The 21961-nt window shown below is 39.3% G+C and overlaps 1 long non-coding RNA gene across 2 annotated transcripts; it reads right to left on the bottom strand.

The window, feature by feature from the left end:
• Positions 1 to 917: 917 nt before the first annotated feature.
• Positions 918 to 21960, bottom strand: LOC138742334 (uncharacterized). Of its 2 annotated transcripts, none has more exons than XR_011344063.1 (3): positions 21384 to 21960; positions 7140 to 7678; positions 918 to 4006 (listed from the first exon to the last, which is right to left on the bottom strand). It is a non-coding gene; the product is annotated as an uncharacterized lncRNA (long non-coding RNA). The 2 variants fall into 2 exon arrangements; XR_011344064.1 differs by lacking the exon at positions 21384 to 21960 and adding an exon at positions 9081 to 9771.
• Position 21961: the final 1 nt, after the last annotated feature.

Genomic DNA, 21961 nt, shown 5'->3' with positions numbered 1-21961 from the left:
ACTATCTTCGGAGTCTTTGCCTTTTTTTAAGATCACCAAAATAACTGCTTTTAAAAAGGAGGTAATTCCCTTCTTGGAAAGTCATTTAATTCCAAGTTTAAACGTGGGACTAGTTGTTTAGAAAAAGTTTTGTAAAACTCAACTGAATAACCATCTAGTCCCAGAGCCAGATTTGATTGTAATGAAAATATTACTTTATGCAATTCTTCTTGTGAAATTGGACCTTCTTTATTTTCCTGACAAATTATCAGTATATTTAAATAGTTTAAAAATTCATTAATTAAATCATGCTTGTTATTAAATTCAGAGGAATATAAATTAGAATAGAAATCTTTTTTTTTAATTATTTATTTTGGATTGATCAGTAGTAATAGTACCATCAGTGAGACGTATCTTATTAATTTTCTTATTAGCCGACACAGCTTTCAATTGGTTAGCAAACAGTTTACCAGACTTCTCTCCATGAATATAAAATTGTTCAATTGGGTGTGCAGAAAGAAAGTCAAATTTAGATTTTAGTTCAGTTCTTCTTCTGAATAGTTCCAAGTCTCCATTTTGGGCATGGTTTAAATCAATTTGTTTAATCTGATTAATCAAATCAAATCTTTCTTCCCTAGCCCTTTTGTTTGTATTAGCTGTATAAGAGATGATTGGCCTCATTGGTAGGCTTTCATAGTATCCCAGATCACTAAATTTGAAACATCTGGGGTTGAGTTGACATCAAAGCAAAATAGAATCTTATTTATAATAATTTTTAAAATTTGGAAGTTGTAAACATCCCAATTCAAATTTCCAAGTAAATTGTTGTAATGATACTCTCAACATTTTGCTCTTCCAAAGAAACTTTCTTACATATTTATTCAATTCCTGAAAAAAATTTCTGCGGTAGAAATATAGGCAATGTTTGAAAAAGATATTGTAACCTAGGAAAAATATTCATTTTTATACAATTAACTCTTCCTAATAAATTTATAGGCAATTCCATCCATTTGTAAAAAATCTTCATCAATTTTCTTAAGGGGATATAATTCAATTTAAATATATTTTTAAAAATTGTTATCTATTTGTACGCCTAGGTATTTTATTCCATTCACTGGCCATTTAACTTGAGTATCTCTTTTACACTGTGATATAAGAGGCATAATCAGTTTTTTCCCCAATTTACTTTATAACCAGATACTATTTCATATTCTTTTAATCTTGAATATAATTTATGCAATTAACTTTTCTGTCAAATAAATGATTACAGCATCTGCAAATAAACTAATTTTATGTTCCTCTGTACCAACCCTAAAACCTTTAATGCCAAGATCAGACCTAATAAATTCTACCAATGGTTCTTTTGCTTAAAAGAAAAGCTGGTGACAATGGACACCCTCATCTACTTCCTTCTTTGAAGAGGGAGAGAATCCAATGTGGATTAAGATAAAATAGGGGAGATAATGCCTGAATATTTTACATAAAAATGGGATAAGACATTAATATATGGCAAAAGATAAATATTGAAATGGAAACAAGGAATTATGAGATACCTAAAATGCCATTGATTCAAAATAGACATTCCTTTTACAATGAACAACCAACATTTTAATACTTGGTCTAGCAAAGGAATTAGAAGAATAGTGGATTGTTTTGAGGGGAGGTTTAATATAATTTGATCAACTGAAAAATAAATATGGGATACAAAATAATACAATATTTTGTTATTATCAAATAAAGGCGTATTTGTGGGATAAATTGGGTCCGACAATATTATTGCCTGAAAGGAGTGAAATAGAAAGTTTGATTTGTAATAAGTCTATTAAGAAGTTTATTTCAGCTATGTATGCATTATTGCAAAAGGCAATATGAAAATGAGGAATCCATAGACCTAGACATTGATGGGAAACTGATTTAAATATTAGTATTGGAGAGAAACATTGGTTGGAACTGTGTCATGATAGTATAACAAATACAATAAATGTTAGATATATATTGGTTCAATATATCTTTTTACATCAATTATATCTTACCCCACAGAAATAGCAATGACATGGAAATCAGCTTTGCATTTGGGAATGGATAGATGGCATGAGAAAGTTGCATATAATTTAAGAAATAAACATGATATTTTCTTAAAAATTTAGTGCCCATATTTACATATTCTAGGTATCACATTATGAAAATAATCCCCTTAACCTCAAGAACCTTATCAACTCCTTGGAATTAATATACATTTAATATTGTAAAAGCAAATTTTGATTGATTGTATTGAAACTTTAGTAACCAGATGTGTTTCTTTCTTTTTTTCCCTTTAATTCTTTTTCATTTTTTTAGAATTCTTTGAGGCTATTATTATTTGGGAGGGGGAGGGGGAGGGGTTGGGGGCATATACTGATTTAAGATGTATGAGGAATATTTTCTGTATCTAGACATTAATGCATGTATGGAAATTTAAATAAAATGTTCAAAAACAGAAAAAAATTGAATTTGGTTCTCTCAAAAAGTCAAAAACTCTATTATTAAATAATAGGGTGTTAAGCCACCACTGTTTTTTTTTATATAAGTATTTGGGATTCCAAACTTAGAGACTGGAGCGTGATCGGAAATGACTATACTTTGATACTCACAAGCTTTAATTAAGTTAATTAGGTGATTGTCAATTTAAAAAATAACCAATCCTGGTGTAGACTTTATGAATGATTGAAAAAAGAGTAATACCTAGATGAAGGATTAAAAAAATCTCCATGCCTCAGCCACTCCCACGTAAGATTTTTTTAAAAGTGTATTGTTAAAGCTGATTTTGAGAAATACGTCTTTTTTTTTAAAATCTAAAACTGTGTGCATGCAACAATTAAAATCTCCACCTAAAAATTAGTGAGTATTGGGAAAGGTCCAGTAAAAGATCAAAAATCTTCTCAAAAAAATGTTGGGACATCTACATTTGGAGCATAAACATTGGCTAAAATGACCGGTTTATCCTGTAGTGTCCTAGTAAGAATAATATAGCATCCCATTTAAGCCTTATACTATTATGCAATATAAATGGTACATTTGATTGCATTAAAATGAGGATGCCCCTAATTTTGTTTCAGATGTTGAGTGATAACATTGACCTTTCCATTTAAACATTGGTCTATTTTAATATGTAATATCTGCCTTTAAATGTTTATTGTGTGCTAAAATCCTACATGTGCATTGGAAGACGAATGCTATTTAGATCTCACTTGTGTGTTATCAGTGTTTTGGCTAACTTTCTTAGCCTTATCATTGGGATGAACTACATTATCCCATTCGATTAATTAGGAGCAGGAAAATCAGCAGGGGTTTCATTTGTGAAGGAGGTTTTGGACTTCACCTCGGGGTGAAGGAGAAGCATGCCCCAGTGCTTTCATCTAGTTTGATATAATCTTAAAATACATTGTTAAAGATGGCACCTATTAAAAAGATCTCATGAAACATAGGTCTTAACAGAGTCAGGAAGCGTAGTAGGATTTGTTGAGAGGGAATGGTGTGCTTTTTCAAGCACTGAAAAGGCTTCTTCTCCAAAAAGATCCATAAGTAAATGTGAAATTTTTTAATGGTGGTTTGTCCTTCTCGATTTCTTCCTTCAGACCTAAAATGCAGATGTTATTCTGGCGACTCTGACTTTCCAGATTAATTGCACGTTGTTTTAGCTTGTTATTATCAGCACTCAGTGTCTCATTTAGTTGTTCAAGCTTATCCAGCTGTTCATTTAAAGCAGACCAATCTAGCTCCAAAGTAGACACACGTTGTTCAAAATGAGGCATTGATTCTTGAACCGGGTCTAGCTTCTTAATCTCTTTGGCCTACATTTTTAAAGCATTATTTATATTCCATGGACTGTTTCGAAATCAGCATCAAATGAATGTCTTGTACAGGCTCCAATTTTTCCTGCATCAGCTATGTTTCTTCCCTCCCTCCCATTGTTATGAGTCAAGGAATTTTTGGTATTTTAGGAATTTTAACTCCTTTCTTCGGCATGAGAGAGATTTTAGTACTGCATCTGTTGAAAAGATAAGATGGAGAAAGTTTGGTTAATGAAGAAAGATTGTAAAGCTGGGAAATATTTGAAAATATACAGAGCTCACAACCACATGTTTTCACAGCACCTTAATCAGCATCTTAATCAAAATCAATTTCTAGTCATTAATAAAAAAACACCATGACCTTTCAAATTTAGGGTCATGTCTACTCATTGCAATTGTTCTTTCTGCATTGAATCGGATCAAAGTTCTCTTGGCAAAAAGCAAGATATTCAATACTAATCAAAGTCTTAATATCAACCTTCAGTCAATTCTGTTTCAAGCTCCCCTTTACAAGTACTCCCCAATTTATGACCCATTTGACATGTCCTTCCACACATACGACCGAATTTATTTAAAAAAAAGAAAAAATATAAAATATAGTGTTTACCATTACAGGGATACATGGCATGTAAGAGCCAAAATGTGCATACTTGCCTTGTTAATCGGCGTTCTGGGGTTCATAGGGTGGGTGTGGCCATCTTGATTCCTGTGCACATGTGTGAGTCTTCAGTTGGCATTCGGTTGGAACATGTATGGTGCATTTGCAAATTGGAGTTCAGTTGGTGCACGCAGTGGGTTCGCGAATCGGAGTTCGGTGGGTGCATGTGCGAGAGTTGTGCCCTGACAATATTGAATTTACACCCTTAGCTCTCAAGCATGCACCCACTGAACTCCAATTCGCAAACCCACCGTGCATGTCCCAACCAAATTCCATTACGTGAACCCACTGCGTGTGTACCAACTGAAGACTCACGCATGAGCACAGGAATCAAAATGGTCTCACCCAGCCTATGAACCCTAGAATGCCGACTAACAAGAAGTACGCACATTTTGGCACTTACTTGCCCTATATGCCTGGTATAGTTTGTCAAATACAACAAAAATCAATGATGAAAAAAGATTTAATTAAAAGGTTTGCTTTAAGACTTTGGTACACCATGAGCACAGGCAAAATTCCGACTTATGTCCATTCCAAGATACAACCGATCCCTCGGTCCCAATTACGGACGTAAGTCGGGGACTACCTGTATAAACCTACTTTAAAATGTCACTCAATTCAAATAGTATATATTTAATGAGGATATATTGTTTTTTTTTCTTTTTCCATTTTAGGAAGCAGTTAAGAGTTTTAACTTTGAGGATGCAGAAACACAAGCCAAACCAGCGAAGAACAGCATATTTTCTTCCAAATAAGTTTCAAAAAATTATGCAGATCCCTCTTACTGGTTGTCCATCTTTACTTTAATTACTTTAATTTAAATATCCAGCAAGCAAAGTAAAATTTGAACATCTGACTGCACTTCAACGGCTTGTGTAACTTGTTACTAGGTAATATAACTTTACCGTAATGCTATCATACCAAGTATCATATCTAAGGACTTTAGTTTATTAGTGTAATTTCTGCTATTTCAGATGATACAAGATACAAGATACAGCGCTGGCATATTACCAACTGAGATCCTACTTGAAAGATAAATTAGGAAGCAATTTGAGTTTACCAGAGGGAAGTAACCTTGAATATGTGATTACAGATACAATGTTAATCAAAAGATTTATAACAAATATGTATATTAAACTGCAAGAAAAGGAGAATGAGGAAACAAATGGTAAAACTAAACAAAAATGGGAACAAGATTTAAATATAAAGATAAAAAAGGAAACATGGGAGAAATTATGTTCTGGAACGATGAGAAATACAATAAATACGAGACTGCGTATGATACAATATAATTGGTTACACAGACTATACATTACACCGCAAAAGTTAAATAAATGGGACCCAACAGTATCTGATAGATGTTTTCGATGTAAAAAAGAAAGGGGAACAACAATTCATGCAATCTGGACATGTGAGACAGTAGAAAAATTTTGGGATGATCTCAGTCAGATATTAAATAAAATAACAGAAAACAATATACCAAAGAATCCAGAGATCTTTCTCCTAAGTAACATAAAAAATAAAGAATTTGGAATTGACTTGGAAGATGCACAAAAAAGATTTGTTAAGATAGCCCTAGCCGTAGCAAAAAAATGTATTATGTCAACCTGGAAATTGGAAGATAATTTGAAAATACAACAATGGTATATAGAAATGAATAAATGTATTCCATTAGAAAAAATAACATATAGTTTAAGAAATAATATTGAAATATTTGAACAAGTATGGGAGCCTTACATTAAATACAATAGCGAAAACCTACCGGGAACAAACATTACCTAAGTTGATGGAAGGAGAAGAAAAGAAAAGAATGGACTCAGTAGAATTTCTGGTGTATTTTTGTTGAATGACAACATTGTCTGACTGAATTAATGCAACCTAGATTGTATACCTAAAATGGATGAGAGGGGGGGGGGTGGGGGGGTGGCTTGGGAGGAGGGAGGGGGGGGGAGAAAAAGTCACTGTAAATGTGTGAAAAAGAAAAAGTGTATATCATGGCTATTGTGATTTATGGTGTGAAAAATAAAAAATTTAAAAAAAAAAAGATGATACAATGGGCCATTAGTTGAGGTCAGAGTAATCATGAAGCTACTGATGCTCCCTGTCATTTATATCCAACCATTATTGCATCTAGATATATGGTTAGAGGAATCTGGTTGAAGCAATGATGGAACCAACCATTCCAGCTCAATTCATAACATTGTCACATGAGGTCATTCTGATGATAAGCTGGAATTGTGGGATAACTGCAGAGCAGGAATCATTGTATTCCATATTCCATGCTTGTGCAGCACAATGCAGAAGAACGGAATGTGCTGGAGTTGGATGCAGGTTATAGCAGTGTTTAGGTTGTGAACTGATAAATCATGTATAAGACCTAAAATTTTCATTTACTTTTTGAACTACACAAATAATTTTTTCTTATCTTAAAACAAAAGATTATAATATTTGGAGATTGTCAAGACCATATGCTAGCGAGATATATTAATGAACATTTTCTATGTACAGTACTTCACATCTTCTTGCACATAAATTTTGATTTTAAAAAGCACAAAAGCTTGAACAGTGAAATGTAATTTACAGTAAGATGGTGGCATGACTGAGGTCACAGCAGAAGCAGCACTAGATCACAGGACTGCTGTAACTAAGAAGTAGATGTGGCGTGCACAAACCTGGGTCGACAAGCAAGTAGGTCACTGAGACGAGGCCACTAAGTTTGCAGCTTGATGGTTGTGGGGTGAGGCCTATTGAAGAGACCAAGCTGCGGGGCAGCATGGTGATGTGGCCCAGGTCTCAGCCTTCCAATGGTGCCTTCTTCGATGGTTGTGGAAATGGTGCAACGTGGCAGAGATGGAGGAGGTGTCCTGATACGACCGGAGTGGTGGAGCAGTAGTAGTCCTGAGAAATCCCAAAGGATGTGGTCGACGTCAACTTGAGGCGCGAGGCCTCATGGCATTTGGATCGTCGGGGGGGCTTTGAGGTGAACTGTTGCTCTGCCACCTCGAGAAACTACGACTTGATTGGTAGTTTCCCCTTTGAAGCTGGCAGATGATAACACCTAGGTCGTGCTGACATGGTAAACAAGCCCTAAGATGGCTGTGGTTGGACTTTTTGTAACATCCAAATGGAATTGTGACTGAGCTTATTTATGTTCACTGCTTATTCTTGGAAGCCTGGTGTTGTTCATTTGAAATTGGGAAGTTGTTCATTGCTGCAATTGGAAGAAATGGGTTAGATTTAAATAATTAATGTTCTCAGTTGAATAGTCTATATAAAAAGATGGCTGTGTCGGTATATTTTGGCCGTGTATCGTCATTTAGATAGTAACCAATTTATTCCTAATTGTATGTTCAGCACTTTGGATCAACATGCGTTATGTTAAATGTTCTATATAAATAAACTACTAGTACTACTAATTTCAGGCCTGAATTAATATAAAAGGTAAAGTGTCAGCTCAGTGTCAAATTGCTGCATTGCATTCTGCCAGAGCAGATGGTGATGTCTGAAGGAGGCACAATGCTTTGCCAGAAGAAGAAAAAAAGCTGAACATATAAGGCTGAGCTAACTCCTGTCTTTTCATACACCAAGTAAATCTGCAGAACTGCATTTGGAAATGTTTTGACATGGGTTGATTCTACATCATGAGAATGAAGTAACAAAATAAACATTTAATATTTTTTCATTTAGGAAGTTGCAACTACATTCATAAAACCATCTAAACTTTATATTTTTAGAAATTAATTATTTGTTTGGATTTTACTCAATTATAGCTCATGGTAAACAGATTATTCTAGTTTAGATGATAGTTCTAAGACATTTCTTTCTCTTTTTCTTTGTGTTCTTTTTTCAATTTTGGGGGGATTTTTTATCTTCTTTATTTGGGGGAGAGGGTAGATTAGATTTGGATTTTAAAAGTCATCATGTAAAATGATTATATATCAATATACTGTATATGATATTTGAATGTGAATGCATGTATGAAATTCAAAATAAAATATTAACAAAAACTTTAACTCATGGTTCCATTGAGAGCCAGTGCAGGTCTTCTGCTTTTTTTTAAACCTCACCTTTGACATCTGTGCTATTGTATCTTACATTTCAACTCTGTTGCAATTCTGGTCACCACATTGTGTTGATGAACATTATTGCATTTGAAAGAGTATAGAGATTTACCAGGATGGAATGTTTCAGTTATGTGGAAGAACTGTATAGAATATGTTTGGAAGTAGTTTAGAAAATTATGAGGGGCATAGATAGGGTGGATAGTCAGAAGCTCCCTATTTCAGAGTTGTTTAAAATCAGAGAGGATATTCTTAGTGTTTTGAGAAACATACTTCAAGGGGTTTTGAGAATGTTTTTGTTCATCCAGAGTACAGGGAATGGATTTATGGATATCTGCATTTAAAACAGAGGAGATGTGTTAATGAATATATTTTACTGAGAGGCTAAGAATATACATTGTTGAAACTAAGGTGTCCACTGTGCACAATAGTTCTGCTCTATTTAAACTAACAGCATTATTTGGTCCATGATGCAAAACAGTGTAAAACACACAGAGTGTTATACACAGTACATATATTCAAATAGTTAATATTAACAAAAAGTAGACTCACAGAGAGTTGCTTTAGCAGGTATTCAGTCGTTTCACTGCCCGTGGGAAGAAGCTGTTCCTCAGCTTGGTAGTTCTGGCTCTGATACTTCTTCATCTTTTTTTTCCAATGGAAGATGCTGGAAGATGCAGTGTGTCGGATGGTAGGGGTCCGCCCCAAAATCGGGTGGACCCCTACCTCTTTAGACAATGATCCCAATAAATCATATCAATGGGGGGCGGGAATGTGGGGTTGGAGGCAAGCCCCAATGATCCTCTCTGCTGGTTTTATGATCCTGTGAATTGACATCTGATGCATTTCTCTACAGCAACCACACCACACTGTTGTGCATCCAGCAGTACGCCTTCAATAGATCTTCGGTAGAAAGTTGACAGAATGGTGTCCAGTGTCCTTGCCTGCCTCAGCCTTCTAAATGAAATTGATGTTACACTTTCCTGACAAGTGGGGAGATGTTGTGTGTCCAGGAGAGATCACTTCTTTAGTGGTGCTCTCCACTACTGAGCTATTCATGCGTAATGGAGTGTGGTCGTTCCTGGTCCTCCTAAAGTCCACAATTATCTCCTTTGTCTTGTCCAGGTTGAGACTCAAGGTGCTATTCTCACAATATTTCATGAGATTTTCCACCTCTTCTCTGTATTTTGACATAAGAGTTGTTGATGAGGCCAACTACTGTCGTGCTATCTGCAAACCTGATGACTATTGGAACTGCATCTGGCGTTGCAGTAGTGGGTCACTAATGTGAGCAGGAGTAGGCTGAGCACACAGACCTGAGATGAGCCTATGCTCAGTCTGATGGTGCCACCTGGACAAACTGCAGTCTTTCTGTCCAGAATCCAGTTACGGAGAAGGGTGTTAAGCCTCAGTAAGGACAACTTATCCACTAGCCTCTGGGATATGATTGTATTAAACATTAAGCTGAAGTCAGTGAACAGCAGCCTAACGTATGAGGTGTCATCTCCAGCTGCAACAGGAATGATGATGACCCTTCAACAGAAAAGTTCGGATGAAAACTCTTTGACTTGAACCATCAATTTTGATTTTCTCTTCAGACCAATCACATTTTATTTTTCAGTCATTCCCATCACTACTCCTAGATTTTCCAACTCACCTACAAATTAAAGGTGATTTACAATACCAATTAACTTAGCAATCTGGATGACTTTGGAATGTGAGAGTAAACCAGAGAACTGGTTTTACCCTGGGCAGAACCTGAAAATTCCAGAGACAGCATGAGAAGTCAGGATTAAATCTGGAGATGTTACTCAGTTGGAAAGGGTGCAGAGTACACACATACATAAATACAACCCTGAGATTCTTTTTTTTTCTGTGGGCAAGGCAGAATTACCACTTTTGATAGTGTAAAGAGAGGTATACATGCAAACAACTAAAGAAATGTAAACAAACTGACTGTGAAATATAGAAGAAAAAATCAATAAAGTGCTGAAGTTAGAGTCCTTAAAGGAGACTCTAATTAAATTTGTTGTTGAGAAGTCTTATGGTGGAGGGGTAGCAGTTGTCCTGGACCTGGTGGTACGAGACTTGTGGCACTATACCTCTTTCCTGATGGTAGCAGTGAGAACAGACAACGTGTGGTGTGGATCCTTGATGACTGCTTTTGTTCTCTGATGGGACCATTCCCTGTAGCTGTTCACGATGGTTGGGAGGGTTTTGTCTATGATGTTCTGGGCAATCCGTCAGCACACTTTCCACCATTCTGTAGAAATTTGCTAGGGTTTCCAACGTCATAACAAATCTCCGCAAACTCCTGAGGAAGTAGAGGCACTGACGTGCTTTCTTTGTGATGCCATTATAAGTAATTATAAGATAGCGAAGCGGAGTGGGAAATTAGAGGATTGGGAAACCTTCAAAGATCATCAGAGGGTAACTAAGAAAGCCATAAGAGACGGGAAAATGAAGTACGAGAGGAAATTAGCAGATAATATTGCGGAGGATAGCAAAAGCTTTTTTAAGTATGTGAAGAGGAAGAAATTGGTTCGGTCTAAAATTGGCCCTTTGAAAATGGGCAAGGGTGAAATTATTACCAGAAACAAGGAGATGGCAGAGGAATTTAACAAATACTTTGCAACTGTCTTCACCAAGGAGGATATAGGTTATAGTCAGTTAGGGGGTAGTGGTCATGCAGTACCAAGAGACTTGGGGAACTTTACTGGGGAGGTAGGGGATCTAATGGATATCCGGATCCAGAAGCAGGAGGTTATGAGTAAATTGTTGGGACTGAGGGCTGATAAATCCCCAGGGCCTGATGGGCTGCATCCTAGGGTGCTTAAAGAGGTGGCTATGGAAATTGTGGAGGCACTGGTCGACATTTTCCAAAGTTCCATAGATTCCGGGGAGGTCCCTGAGGATTGGAGAGTGGCTGATGTGGTGCCGCTTTTTAAGAAAGGAGGGAGGGAGAAAACGGGAAATTATAGACCGGTTAGCCTGACATCAGTGGTGGGGAAGATATTGGAGTCCATCATAAAAGGAGAAATAGCAGAACACTTAGTCAGTAATAATAGTATAAGGGCTAGTCAGCATGGATTCCTTAAGGGTAAGTCATGCTTGACTAACCTTCTGGAATATTTTGAGGATGTGACAAAGAGGGTGGACTCGGGAGAGCCAGTGGATGTGGTGTATTTGGACTTCCAGAAGGCCTTTGATAAGGTACCGCACGGGAGTCTAGTGGGCAAGATCAGGGAGCATGGTATTGGAGGTAAGGTGCTGACATGGATAGGAAATTGGTTAAGAGATAGGAAACAAAGGGTTGGAGTAAATGGGTCTTTTTCAGAATGGCAGGATGTGACGAGTGGAGTGCCTCAGGGATCGGTGTAGGGTCCTCAGTTGTTTGTAATTTATGTTAATGATTTGGATGAGGGGATTATAAATAACATGAGCAAATTTGCAGATGACACTAAACTGGGTGGCGGTGTGGGGTGTGAGGAGGATGTAAGGAAAATGCAGAGGGACTTGGACAGGCTGGAGGAGTGGGCGGCTAAATGGAAGATGAATTTCAATGTGAACAAATGTGAGGTTATTCATTTTGGGGGAAGTAATAGGAAAGCTGAGTATTATTTAAATGGAGACAAGCTAGGGAGTGGGGAAGTGCAAATGGATCTGGGTGTACTTGTTCACCGGTCACTGAAGGCTAGCATGCAGGTTCAGAAAGCTGTGAAGAAGGCAAATGGAATGTTGACTTTCATAAAGAGGGGATTGGAGTATAGGAACAGAGACGCCCTTCTGCAGTTATACAGGGCCCTGGTGAGACCCCACCTGGAGTATTGCGTCCAGTTCTGGTCTCCAAACTTGAGGAAGGACATACTAGCTATAGAGGGTGTGCAGCGCAGATTTACAAGGTTAGTTCCAGGGATGGCAGGGTTGTCATATGCAGCAAGGCTAGAAAAACTGGACTTGTATCCATTGGAGTTTAGAAGGATGAGGGGGGACATGATTGAGGTATACAAAATCATCAGGGGGATAGACAAGGTGAAGTCTGATTACTTGTTCCCAATGATGGGGGAGACAAGGACTAGAGGGCATAGTTTAAGAATACAGGGTAGGCCCTTTAGGACGGAGATGAGAAAGCATTTTTTTACCCAGAGAAGTGTGAATCTGTGGAATGCTCTGCCACAGAGGGTGGTAGAGGTGGATTCACTGACTATGTTCAAAAGAGAGTTAGATAAGACTCTTGTGGGTAACGGAGTTAAGGGTTATGGGGATAAGGCTGGAAAGGGGTACTGATGGTAATGATCAGCCATGATCTAAAATGGCGGTGCTGGCCCGACGGGCCAAATGGCCTACTCCAGCTCCTATTGTCTATTGTTGGGTCCAGGAAATATCCTCCAAGCTAATGACTCCCAAGAACTTAAATTTGCTCACCCTCTCCACCTCTGATCCCCCAATGATCACTGGATTGTACACATCTGGTTTTTCCTTCCTGAAGTCAGCAATCACCTCGATTCTGATGTAATTGAGTGTAAGGTTATTGATGGTGCACCATTCAGCTAAGTTTTCAATCTCCCTCGTGTATGCTGACTCATCATTCCTTTTTATACAACCCACTGGTGTGGTTTCATAATGGTGTTTTTTGTCGTACCAAGCTGCACAGTCATAGGTGTATATGGAGTAGAGCAGGGGGCTAAGAACTCAGCTCTGTGGTGCTCTGGTACTGATGGAGATTGTGGAGATGTTCTTACCAGTCCTCACTGATTGTGGTCTAGAGGTGAGGAAATCCAAGATGACGTAGTTGATAAAGAGTATCCTGAAATATGCGTCTTTGCTATCCAGTTGTTCCAGGGCTTTGTGTAGAGCTAGTGAGCTGGTATCTGCCATAAACCTGTTGCTAAGGTCGGCAAATTGGAATGGATCCATGTCGCTGCTCAGACAGGAGTTGATATGCTTCAACACAGCCTTTCAACACACTGTGGATGTGAATGCCACTGGTTGATAGTCATTTAGGCAGGTTACAAAAGAATGTTGCCAAGACTAGCAGGTTTGAATTAGTTTTGAGAAGCTGGATAGGCTAGGCAGGATCTTTCTGCCTGGAGCATCCGGGGCTAAGAGGGGACATTATAGAGGTTTATAAAATGACAGGCATAGATAAATAGTTATAGCCTTTTTTCCAGAGTAGGTGAATCTAAAACATGAGGGCACATAGTTCAGGTGAGAGTGAACAGATTTAAAAGGGAACTGAGAGTAACCTTATTAGCACAGGGGATGGTGGGTATATAAGATGCCAGATAAAGTGCAAGAAGCTGGGGAAATTCTAATCTTCAAAAGATATTTAGACATGGATATTGTAAAGGATAAATATTGGGAGGAATTTGGTAAGATTAGAGTGGGTTACATACATAGATACATTTTAAAACAGGTCTTATTTGAAATACTAAGAATTCATATTCAGTAACATTGCAGAAACTTTGGAGAATGATATGCATATTTCACAGGTGCTAATTGAAATGACTGGTTTGACGAAAACAACCAGGAAATACAGGAGCTGCTGGCAAAGAAGCGATCTGCCCACCAGGCTCACCTTGCAAAGCCTTCCTGGCCAGAGAAAAAAAAAGAGCCTTCCGTCTCACATGCAGCCACCTTCAGCGCAAACTCCGGGATATCCAAAATGAGTGGTGGACTAGCCTCGCCAAATGAACCCAGTTTCGCGCCGACATTGGCGACTTCAGGGGTTTTTATGAGACACTAAAGGCGGTGTACGGCCCCTCACCCCAAGTCCAAAGCCCTCTGCACAGCTCAGATGGCGAAGTCCTCCTCAGCGACAAGATCTCCATCCTCAATTGATGGTCAGAACTCTTCCAATCCCTTTTCAATGCCAACCGCTCAGTCCAAGAATCCGCCCTGCTCCAGCTCCCTCAACATCCCTTGAGGCTAGAGCTGGATGAGGTCCTTACCTGGGAAGAGACATATAAGGCAATTGAACAACTGAAAAGTGGAAAAGCAGCAGGTATGGATGGGATCCCCCCCAGAGGTCTGGAAGGCTGGCGGCAAAGCTCTGCATACCAAACTGCATGAGTTTTTCATGCTCTGCTGGGACCAAGGAAAGCTGCCTCAGGACCTTCGTGATGCCATCATCATCACCCTGTACAAAAACAAAGGCGAGAATTCAGACTGCAAACTACAGGGGAATCACGCTGCTCTCCATTGCAGGCAAAATCTTCGCTAGGATTCTCCTTAATAGACTAATACCTAGTGTCGCCAAAAATGTCCTCCCAGAATCACAGTGTGGCTTTCGCACAAACAGAGGAACTACTGACATGGTCTTTGCCCTCAGACAGCTCCAAGAAAAGTGCAGAGAACAAAACAAAGGACTCTACATCACCTTTGTTGACCTCACCAAAGCCTTTGACACCGTGAGCAGGAAAGGGCTTTGGCAAATACTAGAGCGCCCCGGATGCCCCTCCAAGTTCCTAGGCATGGTTATCCAACTGCACGAAAACCAACAAGGTCGGGTCAGATACAGCAATGAGCTCTCTGAACCCTTCTCCATTGACAATGGCGTGAAGCAAGGCTGCATCCTCGCACCAACCCTCTTTACTATCTTCTTCAGCATGATGCTGAAACAAGCCAATAAAGACCTCAACAATGAAGACGGTGTTAACATCCGGTACCGCACGGATGGCAGTCTCTTCAATCTGAGGCGCCTGCAAGCTCACACCAAGACACAAGAACAACTTGTCCGTGAACTACTCTTTGCAGATGATGCCGCTTTAAGTTGCCCATTCAGAGTCAGCTCTCCAGCGCATGACATCCTGTTTTGCAGAAACTGCCAAAATGTTTGGCCTGGAAGTCAGCCTGAAGAAAACTGAGGTCCTCCATCAGCCAGCTCCCCACCATGACCACCAGCCCCCCCACATCTCCATCGGGCACACTGAACTCAAAACGGTCAACCAGTTTACCTACCTCGGCTGCACCATTTCATCTGATGCAAGGATCGACAAAGAGATAGACAACAGACTCGCCTAGGCAAATAGCGCCTTTGGAAGACTACACAAGAGTCTGGAAAAACAACCACCTGAAGAAAAACACAAAGATCAGCGTGTATAGAGCCGTTGTCATATCCACGCTCCTGTTCGGCTCCGAATCATGGGTCCTCTACCGGCATCACCTACGGCTCCTAGAACGCTTCTATCAGCGCTGTCTCCGCTTCATCCTCAACATTCATTGGAATGACTTCATCACCAACATCGAAGTACTCGCGCTGGCAGAGTCCGCAAGCATCGAATCAATGCTGCTGAAGACCCAACTGCGCTGGGTGGGTCATGTCTCCAAAATGGAGGACCATCGCCTTCCCAAGATCGTGTTATATGGTGAGCTCTCCACTGGCCACCGAGGTGCACCAAAGAAGAGGTACAAGGACTGCTTAAAAAAATCTCTTGGTGCCTGCCACATTGACCACCGCCAGTGGGCTGATATCGCCTCCAACCGTGCATCTTGGCGCCTCACAGTTCGGTGGGCAGCAACCTCCTTTGAAAGACTGACAAAAGACAAAGGAGAAAAAACCCAACACCCAACCCCAACCAACCAATTTTCCCCTGCAACCGCTGCAACGTGCCTGCCTGTCCCGCATCGGACTTGTCAGTCACCAAAGAGCCTGCAGCAGACGTGGACATACCCCTCCATAAATCTTCATCCGCGAAGCCAAGCCAAAGAAAAAGAAAGAATTGAAATGACGCCATGAAATGAATAGACTATTGTCTTGGAGGAGTCAAACTGGCTGTTTGCAAGTACCTACAGAGTGCTCACAGAAAGGTCACTCCTGTGGTTTGCTGAAGAAGGTAGGGTTTTTGCAAGTGAGAGAGTCACATGTGCTTTCTGGTAGTTGCCAGTTGGAGAGAGAAAAGCCAAGCTCAACAAACTCTCTCAACTAATGTGTGTGATTCTGAAAGCAGCTGAACAATGCAAGCCAGGAATCTTGTTGAAACAGAAAGCTCCAGAGCAGTGGGTGGCTGGACGTGCTATCTGTCTGATGTTTCTCTTGGAATAAGGGGAACAGAAAGGAACTCTGTAGTAGCTTGAAAGAAATAGGTTACCATCTGGAGAACCCTGATGAGGAAAGTTTAATCAGCAAGACATTGAGGTTACTTATGGTGGTACCTCAGTTGTTGACATCCTGGAACAACAAATATCTCTCTCTGCAAACCTCCAAAGAACCTTCCTGAGTGGTAAACATTTACCTCTCGAGCACCAAAGCCTGGTGAACTTTATACCTGTTAAATTCTGTGCACAGTATAAGAATTCCTGCAACCAGAGAACTTGGAGAAGTGAGATTGAACTGTGAACCAAAGAACTTTTCTTAAATTTGCACACACATCATACAAGTGCGCTTAGAATTTGAAGGGGGTTAATTTGGGTTAGTTAAGTATAGAGATAAGTTAAAGTTTGTTTCTGTTTTCATGTTTAAAGATAGTTAAAAACAAATTTTGTTTAAGTCACTACTTGTCTTGGTGAATGTCTATTGGTGCTGGGTTTTGGGGTCCTTTGGGCTTGTAATAATATGAAATTGCTTAGGGGGTATGAGGGCAGAGAGCAAGCAAGTTGAGTCAAAGGGCCTGTTTCCAAACTGCAGGACATAATAATTCTATGGAGCTGTGAGGAAGCACTTCCACTGGCTGAATGTTAAATTGTTAATGTGAACTAGCTTCAGTGGTTTTGCTTTGTTAAAGTATCCAGTTCTTCTTAAAGATAAAATCTTAAAAGATTTTAAGATTGAGCAATTGTTTTCCAGATCCCATGTTAGTATCACCAAACAACTGTGAAGGGTACTTGTGTGCTTCTTTCATGAGCGAAAAATAACATGCTGGTTTCCAAAATTAAATTCATATCCATGCAAGTCCTTGAAATTTTGAGATACAAATTTTCAAGTCTCAATGTGATTAAAAATATTTTGTTGATGTTCCTTTCCATTTCCTTTCATCAGTCACATTGAGAAGTTTCTTCAGGTCATTCTCATTTAAATGATAATCATTTCTATGAGGTCACGATGAATATGGCTTTTGCCCCTTTTTAGATGTTAGCCTGTGCCAAGTCCAAAATTGGAAGACACTCTTAAAAAGTCGTGCATAAAAAGACATGAAGCAGATCGTGTTGCTGTCTGGCAGTGAATTTAGTGATAAAAATATTTTCCTGCATGCCAGCTGTTCCCCCAGACTGCTACTGCCACCTTCAGCAAAAGTTGATCTTTTATGGGAAATTTACTAATTTCCAAGAATTTCCATGATATTTGTGTTGGAAATCCAATACATATGCAAATAAGCTAACATGAAATTCTAGTTGGTTCGTCCCTACGTAGAGCACCACAAACTATTCCAAAACTTTGGCACAAGTCCAGCATGTCACCACGTAATTTTAGCATCACTAAGTCCTGACTTTCTCTATAAGCAACCAGTCCACATACAACAGAAAAAAATGATAGCTGCAGATACTATTGCAAAATGGCAATTCTTCTTTGGCTTGGCTTCACGGACGAATATTTATGGAGGGGTATGTCCACGTCTGCTGCAGGCTCGTTGTTGACTGACAAGTCCGATGCAGGACAGGCAGGCACGGTTGCAAGGGAAAATTGGTTAGTTGGGGTTGGGTGTTGGGTTTTTCCTCCTTTGTCTTTTGTCAGTGAGGTGGACTCTGCGGTCTTCTTCAAAGGAGGTTGCAGCCCGCCGAACTGTGAGGCGCCAAAATGGTAATTACTGCTTGATAAACTACAAGGAACTTCTTCCTCAGAATTCTGACAAGTGGTGGGTGCTCTTTAAACACTGAAAATTGTATTATAGCTAGATTTAATCCTACTTCTAATGAAGTGTTTTTACAGTTCTTTATTTTGTTTTTAGCTTACTAAGAATTTAAATTGACTCCTGAGATTAAATGTTCGATGTCTGGGGGGGAGGGGGGGTCACCATTGGATCCATATTTTTGCTTTTATTTATTATTTAAGGTAACCTTGATTAGACGGAGGGGGTAGATTAGATATAGTTATTTTTAGTTTCATTTTCCTTTTTTTCACTTTTTAACATTTTGCTTAATTCAGCCAATGGATTTAATATGGTTTTACAGATCAATTCAAATATTGTTGCTTATGTTTATTGAGGAATTCTTGATTTAGTTTCATCTTTTTCGTGTGCTTACATGTATACAAATGATTTGTTATGTGCTTTTTTTTCTAAAATTCTGTATGTAAGCTTACATGTTAAACTCAATAAAAATATTTTAAAAAGAATTTAAATTGGCCGATAATTTAAGTGATTACAGGTTCACTTCAAACATAATAGTCCCAAACAAGCTAATCCCCAATCTTCATGACCTTGGTCTCAGTACTCATCTCTGCAAATGGATCATGCCTTTCTAACCTGCATGCCGCAAACAATGAAAATAGGTGACTGCACCATCTCATGATCATACTCAATACTGTGGCACAAGGCTGCGTACTCAGTCTGCTGCTATACTCTCTGTAACCCACAACTGCATGACCAAACACAGCTTCAACTCAATCCGTAAATTTGCAGATGACGCCACTGTCAAAGACAGGATCTCTAAGAACATTGAACCTTGTGAATGAAGAAATGTTTTCGTCAACATCTGTCCTGAATGGTTGACCCCCTTAGTAATTGATAGATTTCTGGATATAAATCAATGGATATTGGAATAGTGTATGAAGATGATGCTGAGAGAGATTAGCCATGATCTTGACAAAGAATAGAGTTGAAGGGCCAGAGACCCTACTCCTGCACTCAATTCTTCTGTTTACAAGGCACTGCTGAAGGTTCAAAGATAATCTGTTTATCTATTTTAGTGGAAACAAGCTAAATTTTTTTAAAAATCCTCAAAGTATCACCTTTATAGATCCATATGATTTGTCCAAATTCTATTGTTACTTTCAAAGTATTACCATTTCTTTATTAATAGATTCTATAATTTTTTTCTACATGTATCTTCAGGCCATCACACATAACCCATCTCCTCTATCGACTTTACGTAAGAACATAAGAAATATAAGAAGTAAACCATCCAGTCTGTTGAGCCTGCTCCACCATTCAATGTGATCATGTCTGATCTAATGATAGGCTCATCTCCACCTACCTACCTACCTACCTTTTCCCCATATCCCTTAATTCCCTTACTATGTTGAAATCTATCCAACCTTGTCTTAAATGCATTTACTGAGGTAGCCTCCACTGCTTCAATGGGCAGCTAATTCCAGATTTACCATCTGTGAAAAGCAGTTCCTCCTCATCTCTGTCCTCTCGATGCATTATATATTAAAGGACTCATCCCACCCTTGCCACACTCATTTTATCCTCTTCCATTGGGAAGACTGATTTATGTAAGATCACGCACCAACTAGATTCAATGACAATTTCTTTCCTGCTTTTATCAGATTCTTAAATGAACCTCACAATTGTAAAATAATGTTGACTTTGCCAATATCACCTGATCTCCGTAATTTTGCACTTCTATACTTGTTAACTGCTGTACTATGTACGAGATATCTTGTTTGCAAAACAAATTATATTAATGCATCTTACTACATGCAACAAAAAACTTAAAACTTGAACATTGTTCTCTTCTCTATCTTGTCTATAAACCCTTGCACACATCACTTTTTAGTATCTTAGTGAAATGAGTATTGGTCAGCAACACAGGATGAACAATGATTAATTCATAACATTTTGCCACTTTTACCTCAAGGTACAATTACCTCCAATAGCAGAAATTGAATCATTCATACTGCTGTTTAATCATTCATGCAGGTCCATTTTGCCTCTTGCTAGATGGCCAATTAAATACTGTAATTCCAGTTGGTGCAGTTTGGAAACTGAATTTTGTGGGATCAAGGTTTCCTGCAATATTTGAGCACAATCTAAAAAGATCATGATATCTTGTGAATGTACCAAAGGAATATAAGGGAAAATTCAACTGCAACTTCATTTACTCTCCCATAAGGGCAGTCAGGATTAATAATCAAGTACTGAAATCTTATTCTTTCCAGTGTTCATGATCTTTGTTAACTGGGCTCTGTCCTTGAACATCTGTTGTCAGCCAACAGATTTGTAAACTAAGCTAGAGAGAAAATGCAATGCTTGCAATAAACTAAAGAAAGTCTGATTTTTGTAATCATTGATATTTCATCACAAGATTTCATGTTGCATTTTGAATGCAGTGTTCTTTGGGTTGTTCAAAATTAATATATGATGGTTTATGAGATAAGATGATGCTTGTGTTGTGGATCAGTCTTTTGTGAACTTTTTTCTTATGCTGTTAAAAGGATGATTTTGATCCTATGATACAAAAATGCTAATTATTCAAGGATAATCATGCCAGAAAGATAGGCCCTCTTTATTATCATTCACGTGGGCTCTGTGGTCTCATTTATGGCTCCCTTTTTGGAAACAAAAGCAGAGGATATTGAAAAACAATCAAGTGGTCAGCGCAAGGATGCCGAGTACAGATTTATTTAATTCCCTCTCACTTGAATCATATTGAAACATCGACTGTTTCTTTCTCCTGCAACATCAGGACATGAAACGTTTATTTAAATTTCCCTCATTTGTAGTATGTTTCATGTATTGTGTTCTTTTTGGACAAAATGTGAACGCTACCATGTTTTAATTTGTTTGATTTCTGAGATGTCCAGACATTCAGGGTCTGGAAGGACATGTATGCAGACGTGTTTCATTCTAACTGTAACCTCGATAGCCGTTCCTCCACTATTTTACAAGAACATTTCGAGCTCTGTCTATTTCACTCCCATCGCTGAAGCGGGGAGGGGGGGGGGGGGAATCTCGCACTCCTGGCAATAGTTACCCAATCAAGGATGGAGAAAAAGGTCTGATCGAAATGTTCCAAGAAATTCATATCGATTGGAGTTGAGCATATCTGATTCTACAAACGTCCCTCCCGGGACCACCTCGCCAACCCGAGAATGGCGCGTCTTCGCAGGGGAAGCCTCATCGTTCGTCGCCCAGCAGTTGGCGGGGTGGGTCCTCATCACTCCAACGCGAAAGGCTCTCAGGATCAAAAATGGCTTCCTCGTCTCGTTCTTGGAGGGGGAGGAGGGGGGATAAGATACGGTAAACGGTCCGAAGACAGGTGCGCCGTGGCGGGGAGGCTCGCTGCTCACGTCGGGCAGCAGAGGCCAGGCGACCATTTGCCCTCTCGGTCCTCCGCGCAGCCGCCATTCCCCTCCTTTCGCGGCCACTGCGCCCTGCTGGACAAAAAAAATAAATAAAAGATGGGAGACTCGACGCTCCTCAAATAACTCTGGGCCGGCGCCGACATTTTATTTTCCATTGAGCGCTCAACCCAACCCCCTCGGCCGACGAGCAGCAGCATCCCGCCGTGACGCCAGCACGCACCCTTCTGGTTCGGCGGACTGCGCGCGC

Source organism: Narcine bancroftii, chromosome 9, assembly GCF_036971445.1.
Source record: "Narcine bancroftii isolate sNarBan1 chromosome 9, sNarBan1.hap1, whole genome shotgun sequence".
Lineage (NCBI taxonomy): Eukaryota > Metazoa > Chordata > Chondrichthyes > Torpediniformes > Narcinidae > Narcine > Narcine bancroftii.
This window is presented reverse-complemented; position numbering and strand designations above follow the sequence as displayed.